The 24,606-nt window shown below is 43.0% G+C and overlaps 1 non-coding gene across 1 annotated transcript; it reads right to left on the bottom strand.

Moving 5' to 3' along the window:
* Positions 1-5,484: 5,484 nt before the first annotated feature.
* LOC141589417 (small nucleolar RNA R71) lies at positions 5,485-5,591 on the bottom strand. The gene has a single exon (XR_012520356.1). It is a non-coding gene; the product is annotated as a small nucleolar RNA R71 (small nucleolar RNA).
* Positions 5,592-24,606: the final 19,015 nt, after the last annotated feature.

Below are 24,606 nucleotides of genomic sequence, written 5' to 3' on the forward strand. Positions count from 1 at the left end.
GTTCTTTTGCTTTCTTTTGTCATTCTATTTCTTGTATTGGACACATGTTTATATTGCTGATTTAGAAACTCATCGTGCAGCTACCGGGGCTTCGCCGGGATTGCTAGCTTTGTGTCCTGTCTCTGGTGAAGGCGGGGTCTCTCAAATTACGGGGGAGAAGTCAAAGAGCGGTGAGGCTACGGGAAGTGATAGTCTTTGTTCAAATTCAGGAACTGTGCGGGGGTTGATTGGCATCGCCGAGAAGGTTGTGGATGAGAGTGACCGTCCGAGAAGAGGAAGAGAGTGGATGAGTCTTCGGGGAGGGGTTCACGAGGTCGGGGGTTAGGGCTCGTATGGATGAGGTCCGGTTTGCCAAGGAACAAATTGAGGCTCGAGGCTTTTGTGGTTGATGATCCCTACTTCAAGTATCGGGCGGAGAGGATGTACCGTGCTTTTTGGCTGTTGCTATGTACCGTTCCGGGGACTATCTTTGCCAACCCGATTACCATGCTTCGGGAGGTATATATTCTTTGTTTTTGGCTTGTTTATTATGGATATTTGTGTGTGTTTTCTTTTTTTGTGGCTTAGATAGGCATTTTTTTCTTTGTTAGAATGTCAATGATATGCTGAGGAGCGCCTGTCAACTGAAATCAGTCCACAGCCTAAAAAATACCCTGGACTGGGAGGTGCAAATCTTGAAAAAAGATGCTGAAAAGTTTAAGGCTGAGTTGGAGGTGTTTAAGGCTGAGAACCACTCTTTAAAGGAGGATAATGAGGCAGGGATGGCTCGGTTGGTGGTGGAGTCTTCTAAGCTGAAATCTGCTCAGGATGCTCTAAAAGCTCTTCAGGCTAAGTTTGATATTGCCCAGGAAGAATTGAAGGCTGAAAAGCAGGCTATGCAAGAGCAGTTGAAGGTGAATGAAGAATTGGCTGTAGAGAGGGATGAGGTTCAGGCCAGGTACAAAGATGCTGCACTGTATTTCTTTGGCAAGGGTCGTGTGGATGCCATGAAGGAGCCTGTTGAGGTCAGGCCTTTTTGGAATCCTGATCAGGAGTTGGCTGATCTTAATACCACTTATCCCGAGCTCGTAAACTACATCTTTGATGAAGAAGTGGATTCTCCACCATCCAAGGGAAAGAACAGTGATGCTGAAGGGGAGGGAGATGAAGAAGAGGAGGCTGCTGATGAGGGAATTGGCTCTGCTACAGCTTCCAAGGCGTGCTAGTTTGTTTTTTGTTATGTTGTGGAATTTTGTGTCGTTTTGGCCTATTCAGGGGGGGATGTTCCCTGAACAAACAGTTTAGAACTTGTTCTTGTTGGTTTTTGGGTATTTCCTGGATAAACAGTTGTTCTTCCTGCCTGGGAAGGGTATATTCCTGGGTAGGTATTAATATATATATCCTTTCTTCTCTTGATTTTCTTGCTGTGCTTGACTAAATTTGTACCTGTACATTCATGTGGTATTTTTCTGTTAGAGTAATGCCTGTCAGGAGGGCTTATGGCCCTCATTCCTGTGTTTATGGGGAATGGTGGCTCTGTTTGCCTGCCAGGAGGGCTTTAAAATGAGGGTGGTTGCCGGTCAGGAGGGCTTATGGCCCTCAGCCTTCAGGAGGGCTTATTTTGACAAGTACTCTGGTCTATTCCACCATTGTACTTGCCTTTTTATGTACTGAGCTCAGTTTAGTTTTTAGGTCAGACAGGCAGGTGCTAAATTGTAGGGCATTTTAGAAATGCTATTCAGGTTGGGTGGAGTGGCCCTCAATCCTGAACATTTGTTTAAGCCTAAAATATAGCATATAACGAGTGAAGAGAAGGCGTAAAAAAAGTTTTCAGGATTGGGATAAAGTTTTAAATAAAGCTAAGAATAACAGGTAGTTTAACACATAGCAGGAAGTTCCATTGACACGTATATAAAGTAGGTAGGTTTACCTGTTTCTTAGATATGAAATAGTTTTAAGTGGGAAATGTTCGAGGACCTATGGATCATTTCTCCTTCCAAATTTTGTAGCCTGTAGGCTCCTTGTCCTACTATTGAATCAATTAGGTACGGTCCTTCCCATGTAGGGGCTAGTTTGCCTACGTTTTTTTCTCTGGTGTTGGGGAAGACTTTTCTTAGTACTAGGTCTCCTTCTTTGAATACTCTGATGTTGACATTTTTGTTATAACTTCTGGCGACTGCCTGTTGATAGGAGGCGATCCTGACTTTGGTTGCATCCCTTAGTTCTTCTGTTAGGAGCAGGTTATCTTGCAATAGGGGCCTGTTCTCTTCTATGGTGTTCAAGCTGCTTCTGGTGGTTGGCACATGAATTTCTGCTGGTATTACTGCTTCACAGCCATAGACCAGGGAATATGGTGTATGGCCTTTGGCTGTTTTGGGTGTGGTCCTGTCAGCCCACAGGACTAAGGGGAGCTCTTCTGCCCATCTTCCTTTTCTCCTTTTTCAGCTTTTTCTTTAGGCAGCTGATTACTACTTTGTTGCTTGATTCTACCTGACCGTTGGCTTTTGGGTAGCCTGGTGTAGATGTAACTAGGTTGATATTCCATTGTGCACAGAAGTTTGCTGTTCTCTTTCCCACAAATTGTGTACCGTTGTCACAGACTATTTCTGAAGGTATTCCATATCTGCATATGATATTCCTTTTGATGAATGATATGACATCCTTTTCTTTGACTTGCCTGTAAAGAGTCTGCCTCTATCCATTTGGAAAAGTAGTCAGTCATTGCTAGCATGAAAACTTTTTGTCCAGGCGCTTGAGGTAATTTGCCTACTATGTCCATGCCCCATTTCATGAATGGCCAGGGGGCTGAGATGGAATGTAGTAGCTCTGGCGGTTGGTGGATATAAGGGGAGTGGATTTGGTAGGTTTCACATTTGGAGCTATATGCTATGCAGTCAGCTCTCAGGGTTGGCCAAAAATAGCCTGTCCTGAGGACTTTGCTTGCCAAGCTTCTGCCACCTTTATGATTTCCACAGTATCCATCATGTATATCTTCTATGACCTGTCTGGCTTCATTTGGTTCCAGGCAACGTAGGTAAGGTCCAGCCTGCTGATATATGAATTATTTGCACCTTATTTCCCTCTTTCTTTTACGCATTCCGGCTCATAACGAGTCGGTTTCGTGTGCCTTTCCTTGCATTTGAGCCCGATCCCCGTACTTGTCATTTTGTGTGTCCTTTTGTAGGAACCGAGTCGAGTATGGAGGAATTGGGGCAAGAAAAGGCATTCTAATGCCTTTACATGAAGAAAAGGGAGATGAATGAATTTGAAGAAGAAATTCTCTGCCGGCAGGCCGGCAGCCGGCCCACCGGCAGAGGATGTGGCTATATGGAGAAAAAGAGGAAGCTAGCTGAGAGAGATGTTCTCTGCCGGCAGGCCGGCAGCCGGCCCACCGGCAGGGAACACAATCCCATACTTAGTCAAAATTGTGAAGAAGTTCTTGGCCAAAAATTCAATCAACGCGCTGCCGGCACAGGTAGCCGGCAGCCGGTCAACCGGCAGAGGGTACCTGACACTAAGAATTGGAAGAAAATCCCAAGAAGAGGAATTCTCTGCCGGCAGCCGGCCCACCGGCAGGGGATTACGCAACCTTCATTTTTTCAGTTTTTGAAGCAACGCGCTGCCGGCAGAGGAGGCCGGCAGCCGGCCCGCCGGCACAGGAGCACTTTACACGAGTTGGGCTTTTTCATTCTTTCTTCCCTTAATCCAATGATAGCCTATAAATACCCCCTCCTTAAACCCTTTTGCACACAACCCTAGATCTGAAAAACATTCCATATTTATTGTAATATCTCCTTAATCAAGTTCTAATCTTTCAATAATTATTATTAATATTTAGCAAGAATTAGTTAGTTCTAGTAATAGTCAATTGTTTACACTTGTTTGTTGAAGTTTGTATTGGGGATTTTGAAGGGTTTTCCTTCTTATTAATCAATCAAGCTTCCATCTTTCCTTTTGTTGGTATAATTTCTCTCCTTCCCTTCACTTGTTTATCATTTGTTTACATTTTCCTTGTCTTTTGATTTTGTTACAACCTTCATTATGTCTTCTCCTTGTGTTGTTTGCTTTTCTTCTCTATTTAGCATAATTTCCCTTAACATGAGTGAGTAGATCCCTTCTAGGGTTTAGGGTGATTCTTTATGGGATTTGTGGGCATGATTCTTTGAACATTTTGGTCTTTGGTGAAATTGTTTAACTTTCCTATTCATTGCACTCAAGGTGTTTGTTGATTTGCTCAAGTGAAAGCTTTGGCCTTTCTTCATTTATTGCTTAATTCTCCCTTAGAAAGAAAGTTTTTGGGAGTCTTGATGTATGTTAGGAGAGGAGGGATGCTTAATGAAAATTAGTAGCCACCCTTAAGATACCCAAGACATTGGTTCTTCATCTTAGGTTATTCTATCACCATTGACCCTTTTTGACCTTCATGCTTGCCCCTAACCCATATTGATGACCCCGAAGGCCCTAGCTTTTAATTAACCGTATTCGTTATCATCATCTTGTTTGTCTTTTGCTCTAGTGATTATAACCAAAACCTTTACTCTTAATTTTGATTAAACTTGACTCATAATTGAACTTTGTAGCAACCCCCGCCGTCCTTGAGTTCGACCCCGACTAAATACTACGCTTTTTCGGGTTTTACAAATAGTTTTGATATAGGGAGTAGACGACAAATTTCCTACTATCAAATGGCGCCGTTGCCGGGGATGGCGTTAGGTTATGCTTAGTTTCATTTAGAGTCTTTGCTTTAATCTTGTCTCAATTGTCATTTTGCTTTAGTAGTTGATTGTTGTTTGTAGAGTGTGTGTGATTTTTGCCTTTCCCTAGTGTGTAAAAACACTAGGAGACTTACGATTTGCCAAGTGTATGCCTAGGAGGAATCATCAAGCTCTCCTATTCAACTCCCGACCCGAGAGGCTTTTTAGGACCTTGAGGACTAGGACCCTTGAAAGAGTGAGGAACAATTCCACCCAAGCAAACATTGATCAACCAAACTCACACATCCCACAAAGTTTTGATACAACAACTACGGTTCAACCAAATACCACAATTGAGACTTTAGTAGAAAACCCCTTTCATAACTTCCTTAATTACAATAGTCCACCTCAAACACCACCACATCAAGAACCAAACCACCCACCACAAATGGCTCTTAGAGATCACAACCGGCCTAACCATAATGATTCATGTAATCCCATCAACTTTGGCACCTTGGCCCCAAACAACTTTGAAATGCACCCCGCCCAAGTCGGGTTAGTTGAGAAGGACTTGTTTGGAGGTCATATTGAGGAAGATGCCCATGCCCATCTCCGGAAATTTAAGAGGAAAGTTTCAATGATGAAGAAGAATGGGGTGTCCGAAGACACCTTGAGAATGATGTTGTTTCCGTTTTCATTGACGGGCAAAGCGGACCGGTGGTTGAACATTCACCCACCGGACACTTTCACTACTTGGGATGACTTGGCTCAAGCGTTTATGGCCAAGTACTACCCTTCCTCAAAGACCGCGATGCTCCGCAACGAGATCCATACGTTCCAACAAGAGGATGGGGAGTCCTTAGGTGAGGCTTGGGACCGTTATCAAGATTTGATAGCAAGTTGCCCCCACCATGGAATACCGGAATGGTACATTACTCAAACATTCTTCCAAACTCTACTACCAAGAACTAAGGAGATGGTAAATGCCTCCGCGGGGGGAGGTTTTGACCACTTGAATGATGAAGAGGGCACGGCATTGATCAAAAAAATGGTAGACTCGGAGGCAAACTATGGTTCTAGAGGGAACATGCTACGAAGAAACGGGAAATTCCCTAAGGAAAATGCCTCCAACTCCGATACAAATGCCAAGCTCGACTTGCTCACAAAGCAATTTGAGAAGTTTTCAAGGAATCAAGTGAACCAAGCCGGGACCTCATTTGGGCCGCCCATGGAAGAAGTTGCTCAAGTCTCGAGTTGTGAACTTTGTGGAGGAAGTGGTCATACATATGACTTGTGTGGCAACAATTACAATGGTGCCTATGAAGAGAATGCTCAAGAGGTGAACGCTTTTCAAAGCTACAACAACAATCCTAGGCCACCAAGGCCTCCTTACAACAACCCAAATGTCTACAATCCAAATACCAATTTCTACCACCCCGGGTTAAGGAACCACCCCAACTTTAGTTACAAAAGCACCAATGTTCAAAACCCCCAACATCTCCAACCACAAACCCAAACCAATCCGGTTTTGTTTTGCTCAACCAAGGGAATTCTCCCAAACCCAAGAAATAACTTTGGAAATCAAAACCAATGGTCAAGCAACAACCCGCCCCAAAACTATGGCAACCAACAACAAGGGCACCAAGAGTTTGGTGGAAACCAAAGCAACCAAGGGTTTTACCAAGGAAATCAAGTAAATCAAGCAAATCAAGGATTTGGGCAAGGGTATGTTCAAGGGTCTCAAGAACAAGGTCAAGGATCAAACTTCAACAACTATGGTCCGAGAGGTAACTTTCAAGTGGGGCAAAACAACAACCAAGGTCCCAATGCTAGATATGACTATGGGTTCCCTTTACCCATAGCCAACCAACCTCATCAAGAACCCCAAGGTGAGCTCTCTCAAGTGGAGCTTTTGAAGATGATTAAGAACATGCAACTTCAACATAGCCAAGAGATAGCTAATTTTGCAAAAGCTACTCAACAAGAACAAGCAAACTTGAGAGCTACATTTCTTAAGGACATGAGGGAAATGGAATCTAGGATGGCTTCTCATGCTATGGCTAACCCTCAAAGGCCGCCCGGTGGTTTGTTGGCTCAAGGACAAAGCTCCAAAGATGCCTCAAATAGCCACCATGCTCATGCGGTAGTGCTAAGGAGTGGTTTAGAGCTTGAGGACCCTTACAAAGACCTTGAGTTGGAAGTTGATGAAGATCCCAAGGGGAATGAGGTAGAAGTGGATGATGAAGAGGAAAGCTCACCCATTGAGGCTTCGGGTAAAGCTAATGAAGACAAGAAAGGAAAGAAAGCTTGTGAAGATTTGACTAGAAGAGGAATTCAAGTGGGCAAGGATGTTGATGGATATGTGGAAGAACTCCCTTATGAGGAGGAAGCTATTGAAGAAATACCTTTGCAACATTCTAAAAAGGTAACAAAAAGTTCGGCTCCTCCAAAGGTATCTTCCAATTCCCAACTTGTTTCTAAAATTCCTTACCCTTCAAGAGCCATAAAGAGTAGGGAAAACCTCAAGTATGCCAAATTTTGTGATATGCTTGAGAAACTTGAGGTTACCCTACCCTTTACGGAGGTGATAATGAACATGCCAACCTACTCAAAATTTTTAAAAGACATTTTGACAAAGAAAAGAGTCTTGGGTGACCAAGAAATAGTGGCTATGGAAGAAGCATGTAGTGCTCATATCCTTAACAAATTGCCCACTAAACTTGGTGACCCGGGAAGCTTTTCCATTCCTTGCGTAGTTGGCGGTGTTCCTATCTCTAGAGCTCTTTGTGACTTGGGAGCAAGTGTTAGTGTTATTCCTTTGAAAGTTGCAAGAAGGATTGGCATTCAAAACTTGGCTCCCACTACCATGACTCTCCAATTGGCGGATAGGTCCGTCAAACGCCCTATGGGGGTGCTTGAGGACGTGCCCGTCAAGGTTGGAAAGTTTTTGATTCCCACCGATTTTGTTGTCCTTGATATTCCGGAGGATAGCCACACTCCCATCATCCTAGGTAGGCCATTTTTGGCTACCGGAGGAGTTCTCATTGATGTGAAGAATGGGCGGCTAACCTTCCAAATTGAGGGCAACAAAATCGAATTTAACTTGCCAAATTTGATGAAAGGTCCAAGTGTAGAAAGATTGAGCACAATCGAGGTAATTGATGAAGTAGTGCACGAAGTAGCCCGTGAAGAGGCGGAGATGGAAGAGGTTTTTCAAATCTCTTTGCATGATGAGGCAATGAAAGAGGATCATGAGGTCGATGAAGAGCTATTAAAGAAAGTGGAGGGCTTTCTCCCTCCAAAGGTACAACTCAAACCCTTGCCTCCCTCACTCAAGTATGCTTTCCTTGATGAGGGAGAGGCCTACCCGGTGATCGTCAGTGCTAACCTAAGTGAGTCCCAAGAAAAGAAGCTTTTGGAAATTTTGAAAACTTATAGAGGGGCACTTGGGTATAGCATTGATGACATCAAGGGCTTAAGTCCGAGTTTGTGCATGCATAGGATAGTTTTGGAGGAGGGGAGTCAACCCAAGGTTGACGGTCTTAGAAGGATTAACCCAAAGATGGCCGAGGTGGTGAAAAACGAAGTGTTGAAACTCCTAGAGGCCGGTATTATATACCAAATTACCGATAGCAAATGGGTTAGTCCGGTTCATGTGGTACCCAAAAAGGGGGGGATACAAATGGTTGAACAAGAGGATGGCACCACCCTACCCACTAGACCCGTGACCGGGTGGCGAATGTGTATTGACTACCGCAAGCTCAATGCCGCCACCCTCAAAGACCACTTCCCAATTCCCTTCATTGACCAAATGCTAGAAAGGCTCGCGGGCCATGCGTATTATTGCTTCTTAGACGGTTATTCCGGGTTTTTCCAAATTCCCATCCACCCGGATGACCAAGAGAAGACGACCTTCACTTGCCCAATAGGAGTCTATGCTTACCGTAGGATGCCATTCGGGCTTTGTAATGCGCCCGGCACCTTCCAAAGGTGCATGATGGCAATATTTTCAGATTTCCTTGAAAAAAGCATGGAAGTCTTCATGGACGACTTTAGTGTCCATGGGGACTCGTTTGAGCTTGGTCTTGAGAACTTGGCTAGTGTGTTGAGACGGTGTGAGGAGCATAACCTCGTCCTTAATTGGGAAAAGTGCCATTTCATGGTGGAGGAGGGGGTTGTACTCGGTCACATCGTTTCAAGGAGGGGTATTGAGGTCGATGGGGCCAAAGTTGCGGTCATAGAGAACTTGTCACCCCCTTCCAATGTTAAGGGAGTGAGAAGTTTTCTAGGCCATGCCGGGTTTTATCGGCGTTTTATCAAGGATTTTTCAAAAATAGCAAAGCCCCTAACCTCTTTACTCCTCAAGGATTCCCCCTTTGTGTTTGATGATTCTTGTCTTGAAGCTTTCAATAGGTTGAAGAGAGCATTGGTCACGGCACCGATAATCCGATCTCCGGATTGGAATCTTCCCTTTGAGATAATGTGTGATGCATCGGACTTCACGGTTGGTGCGGTACTTGGGCAAGTTGTGGATAAGAAGCATCATGTGATATATTACACAAGCAAGACTCTTGATCAAACTCAATATGGATATGCTACTACCGAAAAGGAAATGTTGGCAATTGTTCATGCCGTGGAGAAATTTCGGCAATACCTTGTTGGGTCTAAGGTGGTGGTTTACTCCGATCACACCGCCTTGAGACAATTGATGGTGAAAAAGGATGCAAAGCCCCGGCTCTTGAGATGGGTCCTTCTTCTTCAAGAATTTGATTTAGAGATTAAAGATAAGGCCGGTTCGGAAAATGTTGTAGCCGACCACTTATCTAGATTGACCGTTGAAGACCATGGGATACAAGACAAGAGTGGACCCATCAATGAGTGGTTGCGGGATGATGGACTCATGGAAGTTACCGCCAAAACTCCTTGGTTTGCGGATCTTGCAAATTACATTGTAAGCGGTTTCTTGCCGGATGAAATGGAGCCAAGAGAAAGGAGGAAGTTGAGAAATGATGCTAGAAGGTACTTTTGGAATGACCCACATTTGTTTCGCAAGTGTGGGGATGGTATGTTCCGGAGATGCGTGTCTCGAGAGGAAGGCTTAGAAATTGTTGACCGGGTTCACAATTCCGCCTACGGGGGACACTTGGCCACTTCTAGAACTATCGCCAAGATCCTCCAAGGTGGGTTTTATTGGCCCTCCATGTTCAAAGACATTCACCACTTGGTTAAATCGTGTGATGCTTGCCAAAGAGTCGGGAACATAGGGAAGAGAAGTGAGATGCCATTGACTAACATATTAGAGATTGAGCTTTTTGATTGTTGGGGCATAGACTTCATGGGACCCTTTCCCAACTCTTGTGGAAATGAATACATCTTGGTTGCGGTGGACTATGTATCCAAATGGATTGAAGCGGTTGCCTCCCCCACCAATGATAGCAAAGTTGTGATGAAACTTTTTAAAGGCACGATTTTCCCAAGATTCGGAACTCCAAGGGTAGTTATAAGTGATGGCGGATCTCATTTCCGAAAGAGTACCTTCAAGGCTCTTCTTGAATCGCATGGTGTGCGGCACAAAACCGCACTTGCCTACCACCCTCAAACTAGTGGGCAAGTGGAGGTTTCTAACCGCCAAATCAAAGTCATTTTGGAGAAAGTAGCCAACAAGAGCCGGAAAGATTGGTCTCAAAAGCTCCTGGATGTCTTGTGGGCATTGAGAACCGCCTTCAAGACACCACTTGGCACCACCCCGTATAAGCTTGTGTACGGAAAAGCTTGCCATTTGCCCGTGGAATTGGAGCACAAGGCTTGGTGGGCTCTCAAAGAAATGAATTTTAACTTTGATGCCGCCGGAGAAGTACGCTTCCTCCAAATGAATGAGCTTGAGGAGTTGAGATTGGAGGCTTATGAGAGCTCCAAAATCTACAAAGATCAAACGAAGAAATGGCATGATGCCAAGATCATGAAAAAAGAGGTAAGTGTTGGAGACCTCGTTCTCCTTTTCAATTCCAAGATAAAGGTGTTCCCGGGAAAGCTCAAGTCAAGGTGGTCCGGACCCTTCAAAGTGATGAAGGTGTTCCCCTATGGCGCCTTTGAGCTTTGGAGTGAAGAGGGAGGCACCTTTCGGGTGAATGGTCAAAGAGTAAAGCGTTACTACGACGGCGACAACAAAGGCCCAATTGAAGTACTCTATCTCGGGGAACCCCTCCCCGAGGAGAGGGAAAGTTGAAACTCTTGAAAATGAATTGGTTTGGTGGAGTTCCACAAGAACCACCATTTGTAAATAGCATGCATGTAGATAGAGTGTGAGATAGTTTGGATTGGAAATTCTTGACAAAGTTGAATTTGGGGGTGGGACCCCTATCCTCGCCCGAGATCCCGACACGAGTCGTCGGTTTGAAAGTTGAAAACTCGAAAAAATGGACAAGGATAGGAATTGGAAATTTATTTGTGAGCATTGGAGGAAAAGCAAGTTGAAATTGACGCAGTGTAACTCTCTGCCGGTGGACCGGCAGCCGGTGCCCTCCACCGGTAGCGCGTCGAAAATTTTTCTGAAAAATTTGAAGAAATTAAGCTGAGAAGAATTCCCTGCCGGCAGGCCGGCAGCCGGCCCACCGGCAGGGAGATCCATGTTAGTTGAAAAATGGCGAAAAAGTGAAGGAGAGAAATCCTCTACCGGCAGGCCGGCAACCGGCCCACCGGCAGAGGAATACATTCTGAGCCAAGATTGAAGGAAGTTTGAGGGGAAGGATCCTCTGCCGGCAGGCCGGCAGCCGGCCCACCGGTAGAGGACCTCTTACTATGGTGAAATTTGGGAAATTGAAGAGGAAGGAAACCCCTACCGGCAGGCCGGCAGCCGGCTCACCGGTAGGGGATCCTCTGAGCATCAAAAGGAGAGTACTGGGGAATTCTCTGCCGGTGGACCGGCAGCCGGTGCCCTCCACCGGCAGCGCGTTGGTTTTAATTTGAAGCAAATTCGAATCCCCTACCGGCTGGCCGGCTGCCGGTTCGCCAAACCGGCAGGGGATCTTTATTAACCACGAAAGCAGCCCGTGTTACTCCATTTACTCCCATTCCTTTCTCTTTCCTTCTTCTCTCATCTCCCTCATCCCTCACCTCCATTAACCCTAACCCTTCCACATCACCATTAATCATCATCCTCACCTCACCCTCCTTCATTCCCCTCATCCTCCTTCCCTTTTTGTTCTCATTTCCTTCAATCTAAAGATGGCTAACAAGAGAACTAGGTCGGAAATGGCGGAAGCTCAACGGCTTTTGGTTGAGGCGGCGGCGAGCGACACTAACCCGGATCCCGACTTCCCGGATGTTGAGTTCGTCACTCAAGAACAAAAAGGTAAATTTATCTTGTTCAAAAATCGCCCCTTAACCCCGACAAAATTCATTTGTAGACCGGCTATGAGAAATATGGGATTAGACAACGAAACCTTTGAATTGTTTAAGGGTGTTGGTATGAAAGGCTTATATGATTTGCATGAGGAAACTTATCCCCGCCTCACTTGGGAATTCCTTAGTAGTTTCCGTCTTGATAAGCACCGACAAACCCGTATGGTTGAGCAAATTCACTTCCGGTTGATGAACCGTGATCATTCCTTGTCCCTAGGAAGACTTTGCCGAATTTTCGGCCTTACCAACCCCCCAAAATTCAAGGCACCCGAGACCCATCACTTTTCTCGGGTGTGGAAAGCCATCTCGGGCTTAGATGACCAAGCCGGCGTGAAAAGGCCGGAAATTGCGTGCCACAATGCCCCCATTCGCATTTGGCATCGGTTTGTGGGTGGTTCTATTTTTGCGACCCATGAGCCATGGGTTTTTCGGGTTACCGAATTGGAGATTCTAGGCTCTTACTTACTCACCACCCCGGCCCCCTATGAAATCAATGTGGGTCACCATTTGGCCCTCCATTTGCAATCACTTTCTAAATCGCCGGGGCAAAAAGTCCCTCTTCATGTGGGTGGGATAATAACCCGAATTGCCAAGAACCTTGACCGGCCGGTGAACTTGAACAATATGAGGTGGATCCGGGGGGAGACCTACATCACCAAGCAATGGTTAACGAAAAGCCTAGAGTGGATCAAGGTCAACCCTTTTGATGGAATCGAGTATTGGCAAATTCAAAAGAAAAATTCCGTCCCAATTCCCAATGCCTCCAAATTCAAAATCAAGCCCGGTGAGGAGTCCTACCTCCTTGAAATTGAGGAGGAGCCCGATCAAACCCAACCTCCCCCGACCAACCCCATTACCTATGGTCGTGACAACCGGAGGGAGACTCCATCCTCCCTCCACTACTCCATGCCCTCCTTCCGGCCACCCTCCACCTTCCAACCTCAACCTTGGGGGGGTAATTTTGGTGAAGGCACCTCTAGCAACATCCCTCCTCCCCCGCCTCCTATGCATGCCGACTTGGTCAAATTCATGAGTGACATGCGGTTGGGTTTGGAAACCGCCGCTAATGAGAGGCGGGGTATTGAACAAAGGTTGGATCGGATATATTATGACACCTCCGTGGGTCAATTTCCGATTTATGATGATTATATGAGGAGGAACTACGAGCACCCCCAACATCTCCACCCCTCCTACTTCCTTGAGCCGGATGGTGGTTACCACAAGGATAACCGGTTTGTCTACGCCGACATCAATATCCGGCCGGATTATTTTACCCCACCCGTTTTTCCCCCTCCCGCTTCTCAAGAGGAGGGGCATGATGCTCAATGGTTCGAGGGTACACCCTCCATTTTCTCCCGCCCCGAGGTTGGGAGTAGCTCCGGGGCGGCATCCGGTGGTTTCCTTTCTTCCGGCGGCAATTTCGGCGAGCCCATGAACACCGACGACTTCCTTAGCAAGTCCGCGTTTGGAGCGGTGGAAGGAGATGGCAATGATGATGATAATGATAACAATGATGATGATGATAACGGGGACTTTGAGTCTTAGGCGGACTCGAATTTGGCCTATATTTCCTCCCTTTTCAATCCAAATGTCAAGTATGTACCCAACAATCCAAACTTCTCATTCATATTTAAATTTTGTATGCATTTAGTTAGAAATTCATATAGTTGCATTCATATAGAATTGCATTAGCTTTCAATTTGTAATATATTGTCACATTTAGTAATTGCATTCACTTAGAATAGATTGCATTGTCATTTAAATTTAGCATATAGACTAGAGCATGCATTGCATTTCCAAAATAAAAACCAACTAAAAAATTCAAAAACGACTAAAACCACCAAAAACATGTTATTTTATTTCACTCAATTGCCCTCCCATGTAAATGAATAAGTGTGGGGAGGGCCTAAAAAAAAACCAAAAACATGCATTTTAATTTCCAAAAATCAAAAATACCAAAAATATGTTATTTTTATTTTCAAAAATTAAAAAACCACCAAAAATATGTTGTTTATTTTTCCTATTCTCTCCCTATACTTTGTTCCATTGAGGACAATGTAAATTTCAAGTGTGGGGAGGGAAATATCCACCTTGTGAATATTTATTTGCACCTTTAAATTTGATGAAAATTCAAAAAAATGCCTAAAAATTGAAAAATTTCAAAAAATTTACAAAAATATTTGCATTGTATATATATGTTTGTCTAACAAGTGGCGCAGGCACACACGGGACATTTGAGGCATTAGGAGACTTGAAGACCGCTCGGTTTAAACTTTCCTATCTCTTTCTCCTTTCCTATTCTTTTCCTTTATATTGTTGGATATATGGAGGAGGATGGGCTATGTTGATGAGGATGTTCCATTTTGGAACTTGGTGTGTGTTGCTTACGTTTGCTAGGTTTAGACAATTGTTGCATGTTTATTTAGGTTGCTAGTACTTAGAAATGCATTTCGTACCTTGTGAATACGTGTTTGTTGCTTTATTTACATTTTGCATCGAGTTTGTACATAAATTTTTGAACAAATTTGGTCTAGGAAGGGAGTATGATACCTCAATGATGATATTGTCTTGGCCGCGTCTTTCCCCTCCTATTGGCTTGCACCTTGTGACATCCTCGTTATATACGGGAAATGAGGCTAGACCGGAGAGTTTTGACCACCTTGTGAGACCATAGACCGTAGACTAGACCTAGATTTCGACCTAACTACTCAAATGTGAGGATTAGAGCCTCCTTGGGACCGGTACATCCATACCCGGTCCCCCTTTTAGGTGTGAGTAGGCTCCTCGCGTGGCGTGTCACATCACGACGCACAAGCATGGCGTCCTTTCCTTTTAGACCATGAGATGTTCATCTATATGCATATTTTGAAACAACAAGTTGCATTTCGATTTTTTTTAGCCTCACATTGCCAAATAAGCCTAATTCTTCGACCCTTTAGACTAGGACCGATTTTGTTTACCCCTTTTGAGCCTTGGCCTTTCATTTGATACCTACGATACTAACTACAACCCAAAAACAACCGACCTTGATCAAGAAAGTTGTCTATGAGTTTTGGTAGTATGAAGAAAGGGATTTGAATCTTGGTTTAGTGGATGTGCACAATCCACTTGAGTCGGAATGATGGTTTAGTTGGTTTGCCTTGGGTAAAGAGGTTTTGAAAAAAAAAAAAAAAAAAAAAAAAAAAAAAAAAAAAAAAAAAAAAGAGAAAAATAGAAAAGAAGAAAAATGTGAAAAAGAAAAGAGATTTACTTATATGTATTTGAATTATGTTTGATGAGAAAAAGCCGAGCAACACTCCTTATGCATCATTAAAGGAGTAGAAAAAGGCGTTGCAAAATAAAGGGAAAATGATGTTTTTCCAAATGAGTCGAATTTTCAAATTTTTGTGTGATTTAGGCAACTAATATCATGTTCTTTTTGATTCATTCATTTGTTGTAATAAGTTGGGAAGAAATAGGAGATTTTGACAACTACTTGATCTTAAAACTCCAAATGATCCATAACGGTGCTTGCACCAATCCCGTTTCGACCCATCGCCTAGCCCCATTACAACCCTTGTTTCTTTTATGCATATTTTCCTTTTTTTTGCATCTCATTAGTGGTCTTGTAGGAGAAGATTCCATGTTAGATTGCGGGCATGTCTCACGAGTCGAGTAGATGAGTGATTTTGGTTACTTTTTGCACAAAAATCACCCGTTCCAAAAACGAAATGAGAGATTAGTGAAAACCGTGAGGAAGTCGGTAGTCTTGGTCCCCTTAGTCATGGGTCAAATTGGTTGAATCTCGAGTGTGTCATGTGATTCTCGAAGGTTAGGCTCTGTTTCCCCCTTTCCCGCCTTTGAATTTGTTTCCTAGGCATTTGGTTGTCAAATTGCGGTTGCTTGAGCCACCATTAGGGCATTGACACCCCGCCGAGACTATGAGACGGTATCTCCCGACCAAAACCTTTAATCGTTCAAAGTAAAACGGCCGCTTAGATGAGGAAAGCGGTTTGATTTTTGTGATGCATCATACATGTCGACTTGTGCTTAATTGAGTGATCGCATCAAAAATTTTGTTGCAAGACCCAACTTGCCTTGCAATAGGGCACTCTCCCCTCATGAGTGTCAAATTGTGAGTTGAAGGGGCGTTGAGTGCGCTAATACTCGATCGGCTTAAGTAGTAGTTTAGTTGAGTGATGCTTATATTGTGCACTCACTCTCCGTACCTATTTTAGTAGGGACTTGTGCATTGATTTTGGACTTACTCGAGGACGAGTAAGGTTTAAGTGTGGGGAGGTTGATATATGAATTATTTGCACCTTATTTCCCTCTTTCTTTTACGCATTCCGGCTCATAACGAGTCGGTTTCGTGTGCCTTTCCTTGCATTTGAGCCCGATCCCCGTACTTGTCATTTTGTGTGTCCTTTTGTAGGAACCGAGTCGAGTATGGAGGAATTGGGGCAAGAAAAGGCATTCTAATGCCTTTACATGAAGAAAAGGGAGATGAAGGAATTTGAAGAAGAAATTCTCCGCCGGGCGGCGGCCAAAGCCCGGCCCACCGCAGAGGATGTGGCTATATGGAGAAAAAGAGGAAGCTAGCTGAGAGAGATGTTCTCAAGAGTGCAAGCCGGCCCACCGGCAGGGAACACAATCCCATACTTAGTCAAAATTGTGAAGAAGTTCTTGGCCAAAAATTCAATCAACGCGCTGCAAGCATGGTAGCCGGAGATGGAATGGCCGGCAGAGGGTACGACACTAAGAATTGGAAGAAAATCCCAAGAAGAGGAATTCTCTGCCAAGAGGTGCAGCCGCCCACCGGCAGGGATTACGCAACCTTCATTTTTTCAGTTTTTGAAGCAACGCGCCTGCCGGCGAGAGGAGGCGGCAAGCCGGCCCGCAAGACAGGAGCACTTTACACGAGTTGGGCTTTTTCATTCTTTCTTCCCTTAATCCAATGATAGCCTATAAATACCCCCTCCTTAAACCCTTTTGCACACAACCCTAGATCTGAAAAACATTCCATATTTATTGTAATATCTCCTTAATCAAGTTCTAATCTTTCAATAATTATTATTAATATTTAGCAAGAATTAGTTAGTTCTAGTAATAGTCAATTGTTTACACTTGTTTGTTGAAGTTTGTATTGGGGATTTTGAAGGGTTTTCCTTCTTATTAATCAATCAAGCTTCCATCTTTCCTTTTGTTGGTATAATTTCTCTCCTTCCCTTCACTTGTTTATCATTTGTTTACATTTTCCTTGTCTTTTGATTTTGTTACAACCTTCATTATGTCTTCTCCTTGTGTTGTTTGCTTTTCTTCTCTATTTAGCATAATTTCCCTTAACATGAGTGAGTAGATCCCTTCTAGGGTTTAGGGTGATTCTTTATGGGATTTGTGGGCATGATTCTTTGAACATTTTGGTCTTTGGTGAAATTGTTTAACTTTCCTATTCATTGCACTCAAGGTGTTTGTTGATTTGCTCAAGTGAAAGCTTTGGCCTTTCTTCATTTATTGCTTAATTCTCCCTTAGAAAGAAAGTTTTTGGGAGTCTTGATGTATGTTAGGAGAGGAGGGATGCTTAATGAAAATTAGTAGCCACCCTTAAGATACCCAAGACATTGGTTCTTCATCTTAGGTTATTCTATCACCATTGACCCTTTTTGACCTTCATGCTTGCCCCTAACCCATATTGATGACCCCGAAGGCCCTAGCTTTTAATTAACCGTATTCGTTATCATCATCTTGTTTGTCTTTTGCTCTAGTGATTATAACCAAAACCTTTACTCTTAATTTTGATTAAACTTGACTCATAATTGAACTTTGTAGCAACCCCCGCCGTCCTTGAGTTCGACCCCGACTAAATACTACGCTTTTTCGGGTTTTACAAATAGTTTTGATATAGGGAGTAGACGACAAATTTCCTACTATCACCTGCGACTTTTTAAACAACGTGTTATTTATAATGGTATAAGTGGATGCTTTGATTTTCAGGGCCTTTGCTTCGTTTTTATCTTTAGGGAGTATCCCCTGTAAGAACCAATCATAGTAGGGTTTAGTCCAGGAGGTTGTTTCTTCCTGGATGGGACAAATTTGATCATGCCTTTCTATGGTTGGTTCCAACAGGTGGATGATGGGTATTTTATCAAACACAGCAGGGCTGAAGTTTGATCCCAGGCTGGCTAGGGCATCCGCCTGGGTATTTAAGTCCCTTGGTATTTGGTCAATGTCAAAGGTTTTGAATTTTTTGCAAAAGTTTTTGACATATTCTAAATAGAGCATCATTTTTGAATCCTTTGCTGCATATATTCCTTTGACTTGGTTGGAAATTAAGAGAGAGTCAGTTTTTACCTTGAGGTTTGCTACACCGAGTTCTATACATACCTTTAGTCCAGCAATCAGGGCTTCATATTCAGCTTCATTATTCGTGGCTTTGAATTCACAACTAATAGCCTGTGCAATTAGGTCTCCCTGTGGTGATTTTAGGACTAGTCCTAGGCCGGTGCCCCTCATATTTGTTGCTCCATCTACATGGAGAGTCCATTCCTGGTTTGTCTTATGGGTGTCAAGGTGATTGGCCTCTTTTATGAGGTCTCGTTTTAGGGTAGGACTGAATTCAGCCACGAAGTCTGCTAATGCCTGAGATTTAATTGCCGTCCTGGGATCAAAGGTTATATCATAGGTGCTAATTTGTACTGACCATTTTGCCATTCTGCCTGACAACTCAGGCTTTCTCAGGACATATTTGATAGGCAGGTTGGTTCTTTCAATAATTGGGTGACTCTCAAAATAAGGTCGAAGTTTAGTACAGGACATTACTAAAGCAAGTACATATTTTTCAAGTAAGCCATACTTGGTTTCTGCGTCTAGGAGACTCTTACTTACATAGTAGACTGGATGCTGTTGGCCGTTAATTTCTTTGGTCAGGACTCCACTTATCTCTTTGTCTCTGTGATGAGATAGGTAGACCGTCAGGGGTTCTCCTTTGTCTGGTTTGGCAAGTAGTGGAGGTGTAGTTAGGTATGTTTTGAGCTCTTGGAAGGCTTTCTCATGTTCAGGCAACCATTTGAATGCCTTGTTTTTCCTGAGTAGGTCATAGAATGCCTTAAACCTTACCGATGATCTGGAAATGAATCTATTCAGGGCTGCAACTCGTCCTGTCAGTTTTTGAATGTCTTTGACTGACTTGGGAGATTCCAGTTCTAGTATGGCTTTTATTTGTTCTGGGCTGGCTTCTATTCCTCTTTTGGTCACCATATAGCCTAGAAATTTGCCTGAAGAAACTCCAAAATGGCATTTTGATGGGTTAAGCTTCATGTTAAATTCTTCCAGGATCTTGAAAGCTGTCTCCAAGTCCCTGATGTGATCTTCAGCCTTCTTTGATTTGACCACCATGTCATCAATATAGACTTCCATTGTGTCTCCTATTTGGTCTTTGAACATTGTATTGACAAGGCGTTGGTATGTTGCCCCTGCATTTTTCAAGCCAAAGGGCATTGCTGTGTAGCAGTATATGCCTCTTTCTGTGATGAATGCAGTGTGTTCCTGATCAGATGTGTGCATTTTGATTTGATTGAATCCACTTGAGGCATCCATGAATGTCAGGAGTTCATGCCCTGCTATAGCATCCACCATTGCGTCTATGTGTGGGAGTGGAAATGGATCTTTTGGGCAGACTTTATTGAGGTCTGTGTAATCTACACAAACTCTCCACTTGCCATTCTTCTTTTGTACCACCACTACGTTGGCTAGCCAGTCAGGGTACATGACTTCTCTTATCATCCCCATGTCCAATAGTTTGTCCACTTCTTCATTAATGATAGCATGTCTTTGTTGTGCAAACTTTCTTCTTTTCTTTGGGAGGCTTATAAGACTTATCTATATTTAGTTTATGTGTAATAATATTGACATCTATACCGGTCATATCAAAATGTGACCAGGCAAAACATGAAGATTTACTTTTGAGAAAACTTACTAACTCTGGCCTGATGTTGTCAGGGACATCAGATCCTACCAGTACATGCCTGTCAGGATACTCAGGGTCTAAAATTACTTGATCTGTTTCCATTTTGGTTTCTTCTATATGAGTTGTCCTGACAGGGTACTGTAATTGCTAGGCGAGAGACTTACATGCCTTGGAAGGCTTCAGTGACTCAGTATAGCATTCCTGGGCAGATTTCTGTTCACCTTTTATGGTTGCTACTCCCCATTCTGTTGGTATCTTGATGCACTGGTGATAGGTGGAGGGTATGGCCCTTACGTTGTGGATCCATGGTCTTCCTAATATGGCATTGTAGGATGACAGGCAGTCCAGGACTCCAAATCTTTCATATGAAGATACTCCTTCCACATATGTGGGCAGGTGTATTTCTCCCAATGCCTTCCTTGTTTCTCCACTGAATCCTACCAGGACATTAGACTTCTTTATGATTTGGCTTTCATCAATCTTCATTGCTTTAAGGACATCAAGCATGATCAGGTTTACTGAACTGCCTCCATCTACCTGGATTCTCATGACACGTGCAGTTCCTATTTGCATGGTGATGACCAGGCTGTCATGGTGGATGTCTGGAATGCCCTGCATATCAGTGTCGTCAAAAGTAATTTGAGGTAAATTGCTAGGTTTAAAAGGATATTTCATTTTTGACTCCCTGGCAATTTTCTTTGCAAAATTTGAAATGGTGAGTCTGGAGGCCACAAATTTCTGATCCTCCATTGATGAATTTGACTTCATAGATGGGTGGTGCAGGGGCAAATCACGTTGTTGCCTTTCTGTGTTCCTTCTTGTTCCATAATCTTCCTTGCTCTTTGTTGGCATCAGGTCTTTCAGATATCCTTTCTTTAACAGGTAAGCCACTTGTCTGTGCAGTCCCAGGCATTCTTCTATTGTGTGCCCTATATCCATGTGAAATTCACACCACTTGGTGGTATCCTTCCTTGGGTTGGGGTTGTCTGACTTCTTTGGCCACTTGACAATGTCTCCCATGTGGTCAAGTCTTTTGATCACCGCAATGTCAGAGAAGTTATATTCTTGGATGGGAGGATAAGTATAGGAGTTACCTCGTTGTTCATGTGTATAGTTGACTTCTGATCTGTCAGGTCTTGTGTAAGGAGATGGCCTGGAACTGCTTCCTCTGTGGTTAGAGCTTTTTCTGTTGGCTTTGTCATATCCTGAGTTGATGTCAGCATTGTCTGCCTTGTAGCCTTTGTCTTCTTCCAGCCTGATATAGCTTATGGCTAATGCTTGGACATCTTCAAAGGTACGACAGGGCTTCATGGTCATTGCATCGTAGAAATCACTGTCCAGGGGTAGCCCTTGCCTGAAAGCTTCAACGGCTGTTCCAACATCACATATGGGTATTGAAACCTTTTCTTTGTTGAATCTTGTTATATAGGATCTGATTGACTCTCCAGGCTTTTGTTTGATCCTATATAGATCACTGGATCTCTTTTCTAGCTCCCTGCTGCTGGCAAACTGATGATTGAAAGAGTTGACCAGGTCAGCAAAGGACTTGACGCTCCCATTTGGCAGGTTTATATACCATTGCAGGGCAGGTCCGTTTAGAGTTGTTCCAAATCCCTTACACATGCAGACTTGACGTAGTTCACTGGGAATTGATGCTGCCAGCATCCTTTGGTTGTAGTAGGCAACATGGTTTTGTGGATCTGTGGTCCCATCATAGATTCTCATTGAGGGAATCATAAATTTCTTTGACAGGTCTATTTTTGCTATTTCATCCACAAAGGGTGAATCAGCATAGCTCTCTGGATTTGCTTCTTCAATTGGGGTAGGAACTCCTGGGATCTTCTCAAATCTTTCATGGAGTTTTTGGATTTCTTGGAGCATAGCCATCATAATGGCCGTATTAGTTTGATCTGGAGAGGTTTCTTCGTTTTGGAGTTCTCCTGAGTCTGTTTCTTCTCCTGTCTTGGATTTTGGTGGAGTAGGAGTACCAATATTGGAGAAATCAATATTTCTGATGATTGAGGAGAATGGTGTGGCAGGCTGAACTTTCAACTTTGATGCTGAAGCTTTCTCTCCCAGCTTTAGTTTTAGGCTGGATTCTGACTCTTTCAATTTTGCAACTTCTGCTTCAGCCTGGGCCATTTTTTGTTTCAACTGTTCCATTTCCAACAATTGTTGTTTGGCGGCAGCCAGTTGTTGTTCAACGCTATCTCCTGCCATTTCTCCTTAGTTTTTTGTGGTGTTTAGCTATGTATTTTGATTATTTTTGAGCTAGATGCCCCACGGTGGGCGCCAATTGTTTTGGCAGAGATTTCACTGATCTAGGATATCCTACCAGGGATTTATAAGTAGGGTGATCTAACTCAAACAACTCGCCTAACTAGTATTGTTAAGTGAAATAACAACTAATAAATTAAATAATGACACAAAGATTTTATACGTGGAAAAACCCTGGGAATAAGGGAAAAAACCACGGGCACCAAGCCAGGAGTGATTGTTACTATGATTTTAGATAGCCTGACAGAGTATTCGTATATCAGGCGTGACAGGCTAAATTATATTGCTTACGAATACAAAAGTGTAAGTAGGAATGAGGGTGTGTCATGATCCTTCTGATTTCATCTTCTCTTCTATTTACACTTATTCTTCTAGCCTCCTCTTCTTTCGTTTAGGGTTTCCTGGTAGATAGGGCTTGTGCCCTATTTACCCGGAGGTGGTTTCCATCTTATTTGGCCGTTGCTTTGACTGCTTCCTATATCTTTTCCTTCTTTGAATTGGTCTTCTTTTTTTGTAGGGAATATATATAAACTGCCTGTTTGTCGCCTGCAATAGCCTGGTGCTTTTCCCTTTCAGGCTACTGGTTATCTTTCGCCTGTCTTTCATCAACTCCTGTTTGGTGCCTGTCTATACTTGATCAATGTCTGGTTTCAGATGTCTTTTGCTTGGAACTCGGCTTTGGCTGTTGCCTGACCTATGTCAGGTCAGGCAGGATAATTTTGGGCCCAACAGTTACCTTACACATGTTACGGTAAAGAGATGCTAGTACCCACTAACCCAACTAATTTCATCTAACTTGGTCAATCATTTAAAAGTGAAAGGTAAAACAAACTTACTAAATTTCTTATTTTGTCAGGAAACAACACCGCACCAAACAAATAGAGCAAATATGCTCTCACATGTTGATGCAATGTCTCTTCCTTCGCATCTTGGGGTGGTTTTTGGTAGTTGTCATGTAGTCAATTAACTTTCAATTTACCACCCTTCAATGCTTCATTTGACGGTATATGCCCAAGCAATTCCTCATATACTAAACCCCACGGATGCTCACTAGTACCCATAACGGGTCCCCTGGTTATTTTAGTCCCAAGAAGTCTTGCACGTCTTGTATAGTGACAGTAGCTTCCCCAAAAGGCATGTGAAAGGTATGTGTTTCTTCCCTCCACAGCTCAACCAAAGCGGTAATCAAATCATTGTCTAGGCGCACATAACAAAGTCTTGAAATTCTATTAAATTGGGTATTGCTTATGTAGTCTATCACGGAGTCGGGAACCACGAATACGGATAGAACCTTCAAATGACTTTTACAAGTGAGTAAACCATATTCCTTCAATGAAATTCCATTAAATATAAGAATTAATGACTAATTGTGTAACGCCCCGTAAATTTCGGACCGTTAATATATTTCGGAAATAATTTATTAATCAAATAAAAGTGATATTTAAGTATTTAAAGTAAAAATAATTCAAAGAAATATAATGTTATTATATTTTGAAGAAAAGTATTTATTTTGATAGTTTCGAGATGTTTAAAAATGGTTTAAACCGTGTAAAATCTTTTATTTCGAAATAAGGGCGTATCGGGGGGAAAATGACAATTCGTTTGAACGTTGGGTAAACGAATTTGGAAATGGGTCGTATGAATACTCAATTTTATTGTAATCTCGTGTTTAAAGACTTTGGTCTTGACGGAATTTGCGTTTGACTTACGGATTTAATTATTATTGAAACAAGTCAAACCCGACTCGTAAAAATCCCGACTAAAAATCCCGCACTTCCTTTTTCCTCCTTTCCTTCCTCCCTTACGCGGACCACAGCCCTCATCCCCTTCCATTTTCTGGGTTTTCTATCTTTCTTCATCCTTGACACACCAAAACACCATTTTTACCAAAATCAAGCTCAAATTCACCATATCTTACTCGTTTCTAGTCCGTTTTTCGCATAATTTACCTTTCCGGAATCCCCTCGCCACGATCTACAACTTAGTATGTTCTAATTTCAATTTTCATTAAGTTGTTTTAAGACCAATTTTCGGAAATTCGGTTTATATACTTATTTATTGTGTTTTAATTGTTTATTTAGGTGAAGAATTGGAAGACGAGTTCGGGGACTCGTATATTATCGAAGATAGCGGATAGTTGCTAGTTAGGGTTTGGGTTTGAGGTGCTAATTGCTCTTTTTTCTAGCTTAAGGTAACATATTTCGAGTTACTCGACGAAGATCGTCACATGTTTTTGATTTTTGTATGTTTGGTGATTTTTACTTGAGTAGTAGTTTTCACATGATAAATTTGTTGTATGCATGTTTAATT

Source organism: Silene latifolia, chromosome 6 (genome assembly GCF_048544455.1).
Source record: "Silene latifolia isolate original U9 population chromosome 6, ASM4854445v1, whole genome shotgun sequence".
NCBI lineage: Eukaryota > Viridiplantae > Streptophyta > Magnoliopsida > Caryophyllales > Caryophyllaceae > Silene > Silene latifolia.